Raw genomic sequence first — 15,271 nt, 5'->3', positions numbered from 1 at the left:
CTGCATTCATTGAAATATTTTCATGTTGAATTACAGCAACCAACATCAAAATCCACTTGACTTAAAACTTCATACAATTTGCAAAAAAAAAAGTAATTTCAACATTGCTTGGTTACGACAATTATAGGAAAAAGAAAAAAAGAAAGAGATGAAAAATGAAAAGATGAAAGATTCCACGCGGACGAAGTCGCGGGCAACAGCTAGTATTCCTATAATATTTCCGTCATACGCTCGTTGACCTCCATACTCGAGTGTCCGTAATGACGCCAAGGCAATTACAGACCTTAATCGAGTACCACAAGTTGGAGTCCCGGCGGCCGCGGCGGGGGATTACGGCTTGCGCGGCGTCTCCGCCAGCCACACTATTGACAAGCGCGGTCAGGCTTTATCGATACTAACATAGTGATAAGTAATATTGTACGGACGCGTTGTAGTATTGTAAGGACGCTCCTTCGGGAAGCTCCGGCCCAAGGTATTTCGCTCCCATGACCTAAAGCTGTCCATTAAAATTGGTGTATACAGGGCAGCAGTGCTGCCGAATCTGCTCTACTCATTTGAGACGTGGGTCCTTTACCGTAAGCATATCCGTACATTCGACAGATTTCACCTTAAACGCCTCCGAGACATCATAAATATCAAATGGTCCGACCGGATCAGATATACAAACGTCCTTAGGCGCGCAAATATCGGAGGTATTGAGGTGTATCTGATGAGGCGGCAGCTACGGTGGTGTAGGCACGTGTCTCGGATGTCAGAAGACAGAGTGGCGAAGCGCCTCCTCTTTTCAGAACTCCAGAATGATAAGCGTAAAAGCGGTGGCCAGTACTTACGATATAAGGACGTTCTGAAAAGACATATGAAGAGATGCAAACTAGAGCCATCTAACTGGGAGCGGAAGGCAGCGCAGCGGCCGGAATGGCGGCGCCTTGTGCATGATCGAGTCGGCGATTTTGAAGCTGAACGTTGCAGCGAACTCGACCGAAAGCGAGATGAGCTTAAGGCTCGGCCGCCAAACTCTATTTCCTTCAATTATGTACGTGGTTTGTTGACGTACCCAAAATGCGCTCGGAAATTTAGTAGGAAGGTTGGGTACGCGAGCCATCTAAAAGCGCACCAGAGAATGGAACAGCTACACTCCGTTAACATTAATTAAAAATGTCCACTCCAGAACACACGGTCGCTGTGGCTGAAATCGGTCAGGAGTCATCATCATCATCATTGTAAGGACGCGCAAAAAGTCTGCAAATATAAGTAATAATATACAAAATAATCCAAATTTTATAACGTAATCCAGTAAAGATAAGTAAATAAATAAGAGTTGTCTATCATTAGTGTTACAAAGGGAAAATAAAAATAAGTTTAAAAGTTTCGAATTTATTTTATTCCTACTTTTAATCAAAAAATTGTACTATTCTTTTTTTTTTTCATTCATAATACAGATTACATTAAACTTCGGCAGGTAGCTCATTCCACAACCGGAGCGTGCGCGGGAGTTCTTACTGACATTTCATCTTCACAAGCAATAGGATCGATTGACACCATTAACAAAAAAATACATCAATAAATCGCGCGTAAATTTTCTAGTAGCAGACTAGATACCTGCTACTACGTAATTTTCTGACTAAAACGAATTTAATAAATATAAATCATAATTATAATAAAAACCAGCATCGTGGGCCACACTAACGGGAAACGTCGTTTAATATCGCGATAATCCTAGTGTGGCCGTATGAAAACGTCCATTAACGCGATAATCAACGGCGTTCCCCGTGTGGCCCCGGCATTACAGCCGCCTCCGTCAGTCCTGCAGCGTATTGTGTGGCCGCCGGGGCTGGTTGTGTCCGAGTATTACTGCCGATTCATCTCCTCGGTACTGTATTATCACGTATTACGGAACAAATATGAGATAAGATTAATATGCTCCTAATCTGCCGTCGAGAGATAGATATGATTCTTTTACTTTCATTAAATGAGTTCTGCTAATCATTTCTTTTTCCTCGTCTCGGGACGAGTTAAAGGGTCTTTGGGTTTGAGTGGATGGACTAAGTATATGTAGTTCAACCATCCATGTTATTTCTCTTACCACCATCAATGTGCCTGCTCTTGTTGAGCCGACGGGCATTATCAGGAATGTTGGTTAGAGGCCTGATGGGCTATCTTTAGTTCCTTGGAGCTTGGAATGGATGTTAGTGTGAGATGCTACCTGCGTAGACACACGCCAACAAACTGTTTTACAGTTTGGCGAAACTTTAATTATAGGTACATTGTATAGTGTGATTTGTGAAATAAACTAAAAAAAAAAAAAAAAAAAAACACACTGGCACCGTCCCACCTCCAACGGACTAATGTAAAAGCGGGCGCAGCGGCGGAAAGCGCCGAAATGTTGAAACGTAATAAAATAACTATAACAGCCTCGGTAGAGAGTACATTTTGTAACATTTGGCGTTGAAACTCTAGGTCCATGGGCTCCCCCTCCGCAGAATATTGCGTAATATTTCCTATTCGAACACTTCACTCACACATGCAAGACGTTTTTACCTAAGTATACAGGTGATCAATCCAAAACGGTCAGTATGGAGAAGTCAGAAACTATGAGAGATAGCCACATCTGTTCTTAGGAAACATGGCTTCGATTTTAAATTTAATAATAATGACATTCAATCCTTTTTTACCTACATATACATAACCGGGAATCAAACCTGGTCAATCTTTATGTATTAGACTGAAATGCCCATAATTTCATTTCATTAATATGAATCGGTCATCATTATGAATCATTTATCTGAATAGACCATTTATTATATCTTATCTGCATCGATAGTATGCATTATAGATTGCGTTTATTTATAATTAGAACACATTCGTTCAGCGGGCGTGCCAATTTATTTAAAATTTGAAAATGGAACACTTAATAACTTTTTGTTTTCTTGGGATGAATGTTGATTTATTAACCAACCGAGCCTTTTCAAATCAGTGAACGGAAAAACATGGAATCCGCATTTGAGAACATTACCGTTCAAATTCTCGGGACAATTAGCACACATACACAACTACGCCTACATTTAAATAAGACGATACGTTTACAGAACCTGTAATCAAAACTGATAAATGAAATAATAGTCATCTCTATTACACTTATGTACACAGCTAAGTGTAGATGAAATGCATATAATGTCAATAACGAGGTACCAATCAGCGACATTAATCCGCTTATAACCTTCCTGCTGTACGTACTGGCAGCTGAGAGTTCGAGGTTCATATTTTGACTAGAATATGACGTGGACAGGGATAGGTTTATGCCATAATAGTTTGAAGAACCAGTCAAATAATCTACTTATAATAATTTTGTGCAGATTAAAAGATAAGTAGTTAAAATGTTGTTATAAAATGAGACACTAACCCAACATAAGTAAATATTCATTGTTGTGTTAACATATTCCGCTATGATAAGTATTTTTATAGCTAGATAAATTTTATAATCCATCTGTATGGCAGAGCGTAGTCATGTTCAGGTACAGCCAGCAAAATTTACATGGGTACACGAATCGGGTCAAAAATATTTGAAAAGGCTGAGCGAAAATAAAGGCTCATCCCCACTTTCAGTTCCAACGGAAGTATTTTTGTTGGAAATGGTGATCTCTGCGTGCGTTGTCTAAATGCAAGACGGAAGAAAGATTTCTAGGCAACTGCAAGTGAAAATGTACAACGGGAGAAAGATTCGACAAAAACTCTTAGCCATATTTAAGTGACAGCAGAGGGTGGATTCAAATGATCCAAATTTTCAGATATTGTGTGTATTTGTTAAACAAATTCATTGAAAGAGTGACAGAAAAAATATCTACATATACTACAGACCTATAGGAGACCGGGTATGGTTATCTCACGGGTTGGTTGTCACAGAGCGGCCGTAACAAACCATTGAACGAACAGCGGTTTTATTAAGCTGTGTAAACCCGGCCTTTTTTGACAAGTTGAAATATTCATCTTTGAAATCAATAAAACATATTCTAGATCTCTTGCAGAGCATCCCATCAATTTCATGTCCCTCTAGTTGGACAGCTTTATTTTCCATAGTTCGCTGCGAATACCATTTTGTGCGAATCGAATTGTAAATTATAACAAATACTACAATGTAAAATGACAATACCAAATTTGATTATTAATTTGTAAATACTAGGTAGTTTTTTATAGCTCTATCCCATGAGAGATAAAAGGAAAATACAAATCTGTAAGAAGGATTTTATTACAATATAGAAAATATCTAAAACAAACATAAGTTAATAAAATAATGTACTTCATTTGGCATAACATCATCCCTACTATCCTCGTAATCTAAAAAGACGTATGTTGTTATGAAAGTCGTATGCAGTTACGTTTTAAATTAGCACGGTAATATTGAAAAAATGTCGTCATATTTATTTCAAATTTTACTGAAGTTATCTGTTTACATACACGTGAAAAGTGATCCTACTATCCTTGGAATTATCAGAATAACTTCTGCACCACTTCACGACACATGAAGACATTTTTAATTATATAAAAACGTTGTTTTTATAAACCGATTTAGCCATCTATCACTAACTGTCATATTGGTCGAACTGAAGTTGCCAATCGAGTAGTTTGTAAGCCCCGCCCACCTTAGGGTAGTTTACGTTGGGCTATAATTGAGCGGTCAGAATGCTTCCATGTTTTATTTCCGTTCATTGTTTCAAAAACCGCCATATACCAAATTTCAGCGAAATCGTTAGAGCCGATTCAGAGATCACAGAAATATATATACATACACCGAGAGCCAATTAAACCCGTCAGATTTTAACCACGCATTCCTGAGGTCATAGGGAGCAAAAAATGTGATATGAGTTTTGGCCAAATTCGCCAAAAATTCTTTTTTTTGCCGAAAAAAATATTTCCTTTTGCGTTTTCTGCACACGACACGTTATTCATTTTTACACCTTGGTGAAAAAAAATCATTACAACGTATAAGTAAAGTTTTTTTTTATTTACAGACGAAAATTGCGAGTTTACTTTAAAACTTTAATATCTGTCAGTAGGTATGTCTAAACCAAGTCACATGCTGGCCGTGACTTGGTTTAGACATACCATGCTGGCTGCATGCCAGTGGCAGCGTCACAGCTAAAAAGGCGTTTTTGACTAAGTTATAAAAGAAACAAATTTTCACAGAAATTGTCATTATCTCTAAAGCAAGACCGATTTCAGAAAACATTGTATTACATTTTAGTCTCTAAATGCGGTCAAGAATACGCCTTTGAAATCTGTCGGGTTTAATTGGCCCACGGTGTATATATATATATATATATATATATATATATATATATATATATATATATATATAAGATGTAACATACAAACACGAACGCTGAAAACAATACACTCTTTTTATTAGGGTTTCTTAGTCACCTTTTCGCCATGTCCGTCTGTCCGTCCGTCCGCGGCTTTGCTCAGTGATCGTTAGTGCTCGAAAGCTACAATTTGGCATGGATATATAAATCATGCATGGCCATAGAACGGTTAAATAAAAAGTAAAAAACAATAATTTATATCTAAATAATATTTTTTCAGTACATATGGTGCTATTTTACCGCACTAGTGCGAAAATTAGCATATTACGTTACTGTGTCGAACATTTAAAGGGCCATATGTACTGTAAAACGTTGTATGATACATGTGCGAATAGGTAATGCAGGACTCGTGTCGATTTAAAACACTCCCTTCGGTCGTGTTTTAATTTATCGCCACTCGTTCCGAATTTCCTGTATCGTAATGTACTATTACTTAATGGTGTAAATTTATAATAAATAATTAATAATAAATTTATATTTGGTTAGATCTATCAAAACGAATAAGGTTCTTAAAAAAACATTTTTTGATAAAGTTAATATTTTCGGAGATAATCGCTCGGAAAGAAAAAAACCGGCCAAGTGTGAGTCGGACTCGCGCACCGAGGGTTCCGTACAAACTTGTATGTATATATTATTATATGATGTAATTACAAATTTACGGTTTTCACAATGTTTCCTTTATCTGTGCTATAAGACGTTGCTTCGTACCAAATTTCAAGATTCTGAGTTCACGGGAAGTACCCTGTAGGTTTTGATTCCCTTGCGAGTGTCGCAAATTTGCTAAAAATTTGCGGCATAAACGGCTGTATCTTTTGATTGCGTTGGCTTAGAAGTTTGATTTTTTCAGTGCCAAGGGACAGTAGACTTGAGTATTTGATATAAATTCCAGCTTTATACCTCCACGCGTTCCTGAGAAAAAGAGACTTGACAGACAGACAGACGGACGGACGGACAACAAAGTCATCCTATAAGGGTTCCGTTTTTTTTTTCAAGTTACGAAACCCTAATAATATGTGTCCCCCTCCACGCCCTCCCACTAACTTTTGAACCGATGGTTAAAAAATATGAAAAAAATCGTTAAATAAAAGCTTAATAAATACTTTCAATGAAAACTATAGCGAACATGAACGCTCCAGCCGTTTTAGAGTTATTGCAAAAAAATCTTCTCTTCTTAGTAAAAGGACGTACAAAGCGCTGCGAAGGTAATCCCTATAGGTATATGATACTTAATAATAGCCGCTGTTTGCCCTGTTCTGACAGAATGGTAACTACGTAACCCTAATATACACTAAGCATGGCCCGACATGCTCTTGGCCGATTTTTTTCTATTCACTAAAAGTCTTTTAATTTGGATGCTATATCGCTTCCGGTTCACTAAGGGCAGCTTCAGATTCAGACTAGCGTTCACACATCCCTACATTTGGTATATACGAGCTTACACGCTCGACGCTTACCCTCGCCCTAACTTGGATTCAACGCCCTCAGACCAAATGTGACAATTCTTACCGATGCAACGAATCCTACGATAGTGGAGTTCTTTATATCCCATTCTTCAAAAAAGTTAAAAGAATTGTCATTGACTCGTATCCTTGAAGTGCTTGTGATACTAACGAAGCTCTTTTCATCGCCTTTTATCCACCATGTGGTGATGAACCCAACGTCATCAAACATTTGTTTCGACGGTTCCGCCGGAAACACAAACGACTTTACGCTAAATTTAAATCCTTTATAGCAGGGGTTCCCAAAGTGTGCGCCGCGGCGCCCTGGTGCGCCGTAGAAAGTAAAGAGGGGCGCCGTGAGTTCTATCATTATCCGAAACCACAAATATTCGCGGGTACCTATTTGAGCGCTCGCATCGGTAAATAATATAACGTCGTGTCACTCTTTTTCGACCGTGATTTTAAATTTACAAGGGCGCCGTTGCAAAATACTAAACTTGTAACTGCGCCGCATGTTGAAAAAGATTGGGAACCCCTGCTTTATAGAGTACAGTTGTGTAGGCGGCTTTAGCTCTGGAAGAAACAACAGGTCGTATTAGTAAGGTATTCGGAGGAATACGAGTGCCCAGAGGGATATCCATGAAAAATCGGGAAGGTGCCGGTGTTTACTGGAGCTCGGCTGTCAACATTGTGAGTAGACTTCTGATTTCCAAGTTCCGGTAAGCGTTATTACTTGTTATCCGACTTTTATCTTTATATGTAGCATTCTAGAGACCTAATGGGCCAATTTTGATAACGGACAGACGGACATGATGAAACTCCTTAAAAGTGTTATGTTTTAGGTTTCCGTAAGTGACGAGAAAAGGATTTTTTATTACTTTACCAAATGCGAGTATATTATGAAAAATATGAAAAACCGGCTAAGTGCAAGTCGGACACGCGCGCCTGGGGTTAATCACTATTACAAATTAGAAAAACACAAATTAATAAACGAGATACTTTTACTAAGTATGTTCATCTGGACACCGCGAGGTATAATTATAATTGTACCAATTTACAAAACTAAACCAATTATTTCTTCTGATTGCCCATATTCGGGTTAATTTTCTTAAGCTATAGGCATTTCCATTTAATCTTCAACATAAACTGTCGACTGCAAATATATTAAGAAGGCATCTTTCTAGACTTACGTAGCAATACATTTGGCAGCGGTAATTACAATCCTGTACGTAACCACAGCCGCTGTACAGATCAGAGGCGCCATGACCGTACTAGAGGGACGCGTATGTACCACCCGCGCGATCCACGGGTATTCGCTCTCCCGGACCAGAGTGGCCCCTTTTTGCGCCATGTCTGGCATCGAGCAGAAATCTGAAAGAGATTATCTAATAGCAACTTTTGGCCTTGTCCGTTTCACTACCGTCACATAAGGTGAAAAAATTATTCACTGTAGCTTTATGTAGTTCTATTTAATGGTTATTTTTCTTGTTCTGTATTTTTAGAGACGATTCACTGTTCATTACTTTTCTGTTATAATTATTTCGACTAAATAAGGTGTAGAGATAGGGCGTGCAGAGTTAGAAGCTTGGCTGTACATGAGATCTGATAACTTTTTGACAGTACGAGCAATAATGTTTTTCCCGCATATAAGTTGAATGAACGCTCGACATGTTTAGATTCGATTTCGACTTAATAATAAATACGTAAGTCAGTAACGCGTTTAAAATGATTTTAATATGTTCGAGTCTCATGGGAATCAACGGAATAGACAGTTAGAATTAATTAATAGCATAACTCGGTCTCCCAGATATTATAGCCCTGAGATACGCAGATGACATGGTGCTGCCGGCCCCCTCAGTCATTGCATTGCGTCAGCTAATCGAGGTGTGTAAGTAAAACTAAGATTATGGTTTTTAAGGCGGGAAGTAAATGTCCTGTTTTTATTTCATCTGTCATCCTTAAAAGTGTTTCACTCGAAAGAGTGACAGTTTTCAAATATTTGGGACATTTGCTGACCGACGACTTAAAGGACGATTTAGACATGGAGAGGGAGCTCAGGGCATTGTCAGTTAAAGCGAACATGCCAGTCGTGTAAAAATATACTCATCGCCGGTAGTCAAAAAGTTATCATTATTAACAACCTGTCATTGTTGTAGATTTCTGCGTGGAAACTTGACATTTGTTTGTTTTTGTGCCTATGTATAGAACGATACAAGTTCCTTAGATTTATTTTTGTTGTGCTTAACTTATTACAAGTGTTGTTGAAATTCGAGTCTTCCGACGTTTCATCGTCCTCCGCCTGCCGGCGCGGCTGTGGGTGCGGGTGCAGATACGGGTGCCGGCGCGGCTGTGGGTGCGGGTGCCGGTAAGGCTGCGGGTACGGGTAGGGCTGCGGCTCGCCACTACCACTTTCGATATCGGCGGCTGTGGAAACAAAATACGAGTAGGTTTGTCGTAATAAGTACTTGTTTTAACAACTCTTGTAATCTAGCACTAGGTAATATACATCGTGACAAAAATGTAAGAGTGTGAAACCTGAATGTTGCTAGTATTTTGTGAGGGTTCCGTAGTTCACTAGCCTTTCATGTGTGTGCGTGCGTGCGTGCGTGCGTGCATGAGTGCGTGCGTGTTGCACACTCTTTGCAGCATCAGGTTTATTTTTCTTATTTGTCTATTATAAATTCAAATTCATTATGGAGACGAGATGTTAGTGCCTCTAATGCGCACGGTCCTTATAGTTATTTTCACATTAAATTTATTATAATTGTACTTACCACTAAGTAAGTCGAAGTTCGGCGCGGCCGGCAGCCAGCGGCCGGCCCCCGCGTACCGCCGCGGCTGCGGGCCGGCGTAGCGCGGCGCGCCGCCACCGCTGCTGGCGCTCCTGGCTTCAGGCAGGAACTTTCTTTGTCGCAATTCATTTAATACATTTTGCAATCGATGATTCATATACCTACCCTCTACATAGCAATATTAAACTGTCAAAAATGATTCCTCTCAGCATTTTATTTTTAAGATTATACTTTCGTAATGAATGTTTGTTGATTTTTTGTTCCTTTGCCTTGTTCTGGGCCTTCTCGGGTGCTGTTTGTGGAGACCGGTCTGTTTAAGCTTACACGGGGTACAGGTTATGTTAAAGTATGTAACTTTACTTTTGAGTGACATTAACGTGAGACACTTCATTCGGTTCTTGTCTGTTTTAATTTTTTTGTCTTTTAATTATTTATATAAGAATTCAAGCCTTGGCGACCCTCTACATCTCTAAGGATAATTTAATATATATTTTTATATTTTATCTCTGACACTTAGAGACTTATACATCTCTAAAGAATTTTAGTATTTTATGGTTTTATTTTTTTATCATAGTTTTTTTTTTTGTGTAATTTGACATTTAGAGACAGTATACATCTCTAATAAAGTATTTATTATTTCATAGATTCGATATTTGTAATTGTTTTTTTTTTTAATTTATTGTTTGTAAAAATGGACATGTAAAAGTGCCCCTGTGGCCTATTTGCTGAATAAATGTTTGATATTTGATATTTGATATCTGATGACAAATACAGAAATTAAATTGCTGTTTTGAAATATAAATATAAATATGTCAAATTATAATTAGTAACTGAATATTACTCAATTCGATTGAAGTAAACTTATGAGAAGTAGTCGTTTTGGCTATTTGTACAATTAAATTTTAAAGGTTTATTTACTGTTTTCAAACTGAATATTTCACGATTGGATCGTTTTTTTTATTTTACGCATTTTAATATTTATTTGAAAGTTAAAGTAGTAAACGTGATTTCTGTTTTGTAATAAAAATGTAATAGTTATATTTTATTGTTATTAAATAAAACAACAAAACGTTTATTTGGTAAATATACTAAAAACTAAACTACAAAACTTAAAAACCTAGATCTAAAAATAAATAAAACTAGACTTAAAATAAAATAAAACTATCCCCCTGCGGCATGGTGCCGTAGATGCTAGCAGCATTTCCTCGCTGTATCGCAAGACTAATTCTTTGAGCGAGGAAGCACTAATTCTTTGAGCGAGGAAGCAAATCTCCAAATTAAAACCCCTTTTTGAACCTGTACAGCTCGGTTTCGGCATAAAAGGAGGTTGTGAGGCAGCCGTCCATGCCTTACGTACTTACCTCACAAATTCATCCTGCGATGTGCTGGTCAAAATTGATGTTCGAAACGCTTTCAACTCTGTAAACAGGGACACCTTGCTGACAGAAATAAAGAATAACATACCTGAAATATATAACTACCTTTTGCATTGCTATGCTGACCCTACCAAATTGATTTACCGCGATAATATGCTATCTTCAGAAGTCGGCTGCCAGCAAGGTGATCCTCTCGGACCGGCAATATTCAGTTTGGCCATTAATCCAATTATTCAAAATTTAAAATCAAAATTTAACGTTTGGTATTTAGACGACGGAACCCTGGGAGGCGACCTCGAATCCGTGCTATCAGACCTTTCGATCATTAAATCAAAATTTGAAACAATTGGCTTAGACCTAAACTATAGCAAATGTGAACTTTTTATTCATAACGCCTCTTTAAATCTTCTGGATGTAAAGCAAAAATTTGATTTCCTTACACCAAACATTAAAATAATAGATAAAAGCTCTCTTTGCCTCCTTGGGTCTCCTATTTTTGAAGAATCCTATTCAAATTTCATTTCCGACACAACTTCTAAATTCCAAAATTATGAAAGTCGTCTTCTCGAAATTAGTCCGCATTTCGCTTTATGTATTATTAAATTCTGCCTCTTTGTACCAAAATTAATGTATGTAATTCGCTGTTGCTCTTTCTCAAAATTTCAAAATTTGTTAATACCTTTAGACAACATTATCAAAAATAGTTTGGAATCGATTTTGAACTTGCAGCTTAGTGAAGAGTCCTGGACCCAGGCATCCCTTCCCATTCGTCACGGTGGGATAGGGATCCGCAAAATTTCTAGTGTTTCTACCCCGGCGTTTTTATCTTCCGTTCATAGCTCAGCAATTCTCGTAGGCAAAATCCTAAGGGCCTGCCCACCAAACTATGAGATTGCTGGCTTAACGGAGTCTAAAAAACCCTGGTCCATTGCCTGCCCGGGTAAGGATTTTCCCGAAAATCCAAATTCACAAAAGACCTGGGACGACATTCAATGTAAAATAATTTACGACGCTCTTTTAAGCCGCAGCACAGGTTCAGCACGCGCCAGACTGCTAGCAGCAGGTTCCAGGGAGTCCGGCGCCTGGCTGCACGCCTTCCCGTCGGTACATACCGGAACCTTCCTGGAACCGCACACTCTGCGCGTTGCTGCCTGTCTGCGTCTCGGCGTCCGGGTTTGCGCTCCACATAGGTGCCCCTGCGGCACTGACGTCGACGTCCTCGGACACCACGGACTCTCCTGCCAAAGGAGCGCCGGCCGCTTCTCTAGACACGCCGCGCTCAACGACATTCTCCGCCGGTCTCTTGCCAGCGTCAATGTGCCAGCTCTACTCGAGCCCCCCGGCATTATAAGAGATGATGGTAAGAGACCGGATGGAATGACACTAATTCCGTGGAAGTTGGGACGGGTGCTGGTGTGGGACGCCACCTGTGTAGACACCCTAGCCCCGTCTCATCTCCACGGCACTTCTGCTAAGGCTGGCGCGGCGGCAGAGGCGGCCGAAAAATTAAAAAAGACTAAATATAGGGGTCTCGGCACCGAATATAATTTCGTACCATTTGGCGTCGAGACCCTTGGTCCGTGGGGTCCGAGCGCCTTTAACCTTTTTAAGGAAGTTTCTAAAAGGATTAGAGAGGTCACTGGTGACCGCAGAGCTGGCAGCTTCCTCGCTCAAAGAATTAGTCGTTATTAAATTGTATGTTGCATATTTTGGTATTTGTTGCGAAAATAGAAAATAAGATAGGTAGTTTCCCTACGAGCAAAATTTTAGACTTGCTTTATATAAAAAGATTTTAGAATTACAATACTCTTTAATTTTATTATAAGTATGTACCTAAATTAAAAGTTGGGAAATTAGATCGAAATTGAGATTTTGCAATTTGAAATCGAAATAAACAATTATTTATTTCGAGTAACATGACTATACAAATTGTAGAATACACTATAAAACTTAAAACATAAATCTAAAAATAAATAATACTAAACTTAAAATAAATTACTAAAAAATATCCCCCTGCGGCATGGTGCCGTAGATACTGGCAGCATTGAAAATTGGCAATATACATGTGAACCGTTTAAAGGTTCATTACAAAGATTGCACAATTTGATTGTTCAATGTAATATAGAACTCTATAGTTATTCTACATGAATTTATTTGAGGCAATCGATACTGAATAATGTTTTAATTCAAGATCATTCTATTACCTCGCTTTAATGAATGATCAAAATTACCTTTATTGTTTCAGTATTTCGGAAAAAATCAGACTAGGAACCCTCACGCTAGACCGACCGGCGCCCGGGCGGAGGCGTCCGACACGGCATTTTCTATAACGGCTGTTCGGTGATCCGTGGTGCTTTCCATAGAAAACGAAGCGCCGGAAGCTCCGGCCTGGCCCCGGCCCGGTTTAGCGTGAGTCATCCTTTATTCTTCGTAGCCTGAATATACATCAGCCTACGGGCGTACGGCGGTCGTGGAACCAGTTGGTTATGGCGGAGGGCTTCGTGGTGATTGATGTCTTAGAAATGAAGACTTCCCTCGTCTTCCATTAAAACTACATACCTAATTAAGACAGTGGTCATACCTACTTACCTACTTTTGAAATATCCGATTATCCGATTTCACGAATGTTACAAGATTCTCTTCGAAACCATTGTCATCCCCTTCTTCCACCAAAGTTAAAAACTTAGGATTGCTGTTTGATTGTGGCCTGACCTGGGAACCCCAAGTGTCAGATGTGTGTCGAACAGTTACGTACATCTTGCGATCACTATAAGTGTAAACATTTTCTACCAATATTCTCCTTATTCAAGCTCTGCGGTGGCAACATGGTTAATTTTTTATCGCCTGTCACTTTCGCACTAACATACTTGTTAAAACGTGTCAGACATGGTGACAAAATATAAAGAGCCGACTATCTTAGCCCTACTGGTGTTACCGGTCATTGATTATTGTAATGTGTGCTGTACTAATGTTATGCAAGTATTACTGGACCTAGACCGAGTATTGAACAACCGTATTAGGTTAATTAAATCGTTTAAGGCCTTCGCAAGTATGACTACGTATCCTCCTTTCGCCGTCAACTCCACTGTCTTCGTATTCGTGAGCGCAGAAGTCTCAAAATTGTATGCACCCAGTTCTCCATTCTGTTTGACCCAGTGGCGCTAGATTACTTGCGATCTAAATTTAAATTTGTAACTGCTCGACCATGTTGCGAACTTCAATCAATCAATCAATCAAATCATTTATTCGTTAGAATACAGTCAAGTGGATGTTATCAAATACATTTCAAAGAACATACAAATCTTATATTCATAAATAAAATTAATCTAATGTATACTACATTATACTAAATTTAATAACTATGCGGAATATGGTCAAAATATTTATTTAAAGAGTAAAAAGCATTTTGTACTAAAAAGTCCAATAAATGTTTCCTAAATACAGGCACTTCGCACCGCTCGTAAACTTATTACTAGACTCGTTACTAGAGTCAGACCAAGATAAGTCTGCAACCATTTTGATAGCACACGCAGTGCAAGTGTTATTTTAAACGTCAAACTTCTATGAATGATGACGTATAAACTAGTAGTTCGCCCCGAACTGAAGGTCTACCGCGAACCACGTTCGACGTGTTGCCTCCCTGTCACACTTACGTATGAATTTATAAGTGCGACAGAGAGGCAACACGTCGAACGTGATTCGTAGGCCTTCTGAGAACCCGCGGTTCGCCAAAAGGCAGCAAAGGACTGAAAACCGAGTGCGATTCATTGCAATGTATGTGGAGCCCTTAAAAGTCACCATAGTGATTAAAATAGACTAGACAGATAGTATCTGTGGTAAGCCGTACTCTTTCTTGTCAATTGTCAAATACCTATATTACGTTTATTTTATTACGTTTTTATTTTGTTAATTATTTTTGAATCGTAAATTAAAAAACAATATTATAAATGTGTGAATCGAGCACTTCTATTTGATACCATACTCGACCATACTCTCTTGCAAATAAGATGTTCAGAATAGCAACACCCCTCACAAATAGGTTTTTGTATTTTTAGGCTCTTCTAGCTCCATAACCCCTTGATCGAGCCTGCTCATAATTTAATGACTAAAATATAATGACCTCAACTACACATTTACCGAATTTCATTTAAATTGGAACAAATTTACTTAAGTTATTGTTCATCAAACTATCCTCTGATAGTTCAGTTTATAAACATAGCCAGCCGTGTGTTCTAAGTTGAATGTAAGAACTTCGCACGCTTGTTCGACAAATGCACGTGCACTGCTATCAAAATCGTTGCAGA

This window comes from Cydia pomonella, chromosome 1, assembly GCF_033807575.1.
Source record: "Cydia pomonella isolate Wapato2018A chromosome 1, ilCydPomo1, whole genome shotgun sequence".
Classification (NCBI taxonomy): domain Eukaryota; kingdom Metazoa; phylum Arthropoda; class Insecta; order Lepidoptera; family Tortricidae; genus Cydia; species Cydia pomonella.
Note: the sequence above shows the minus strand (reverse complement) of the source record.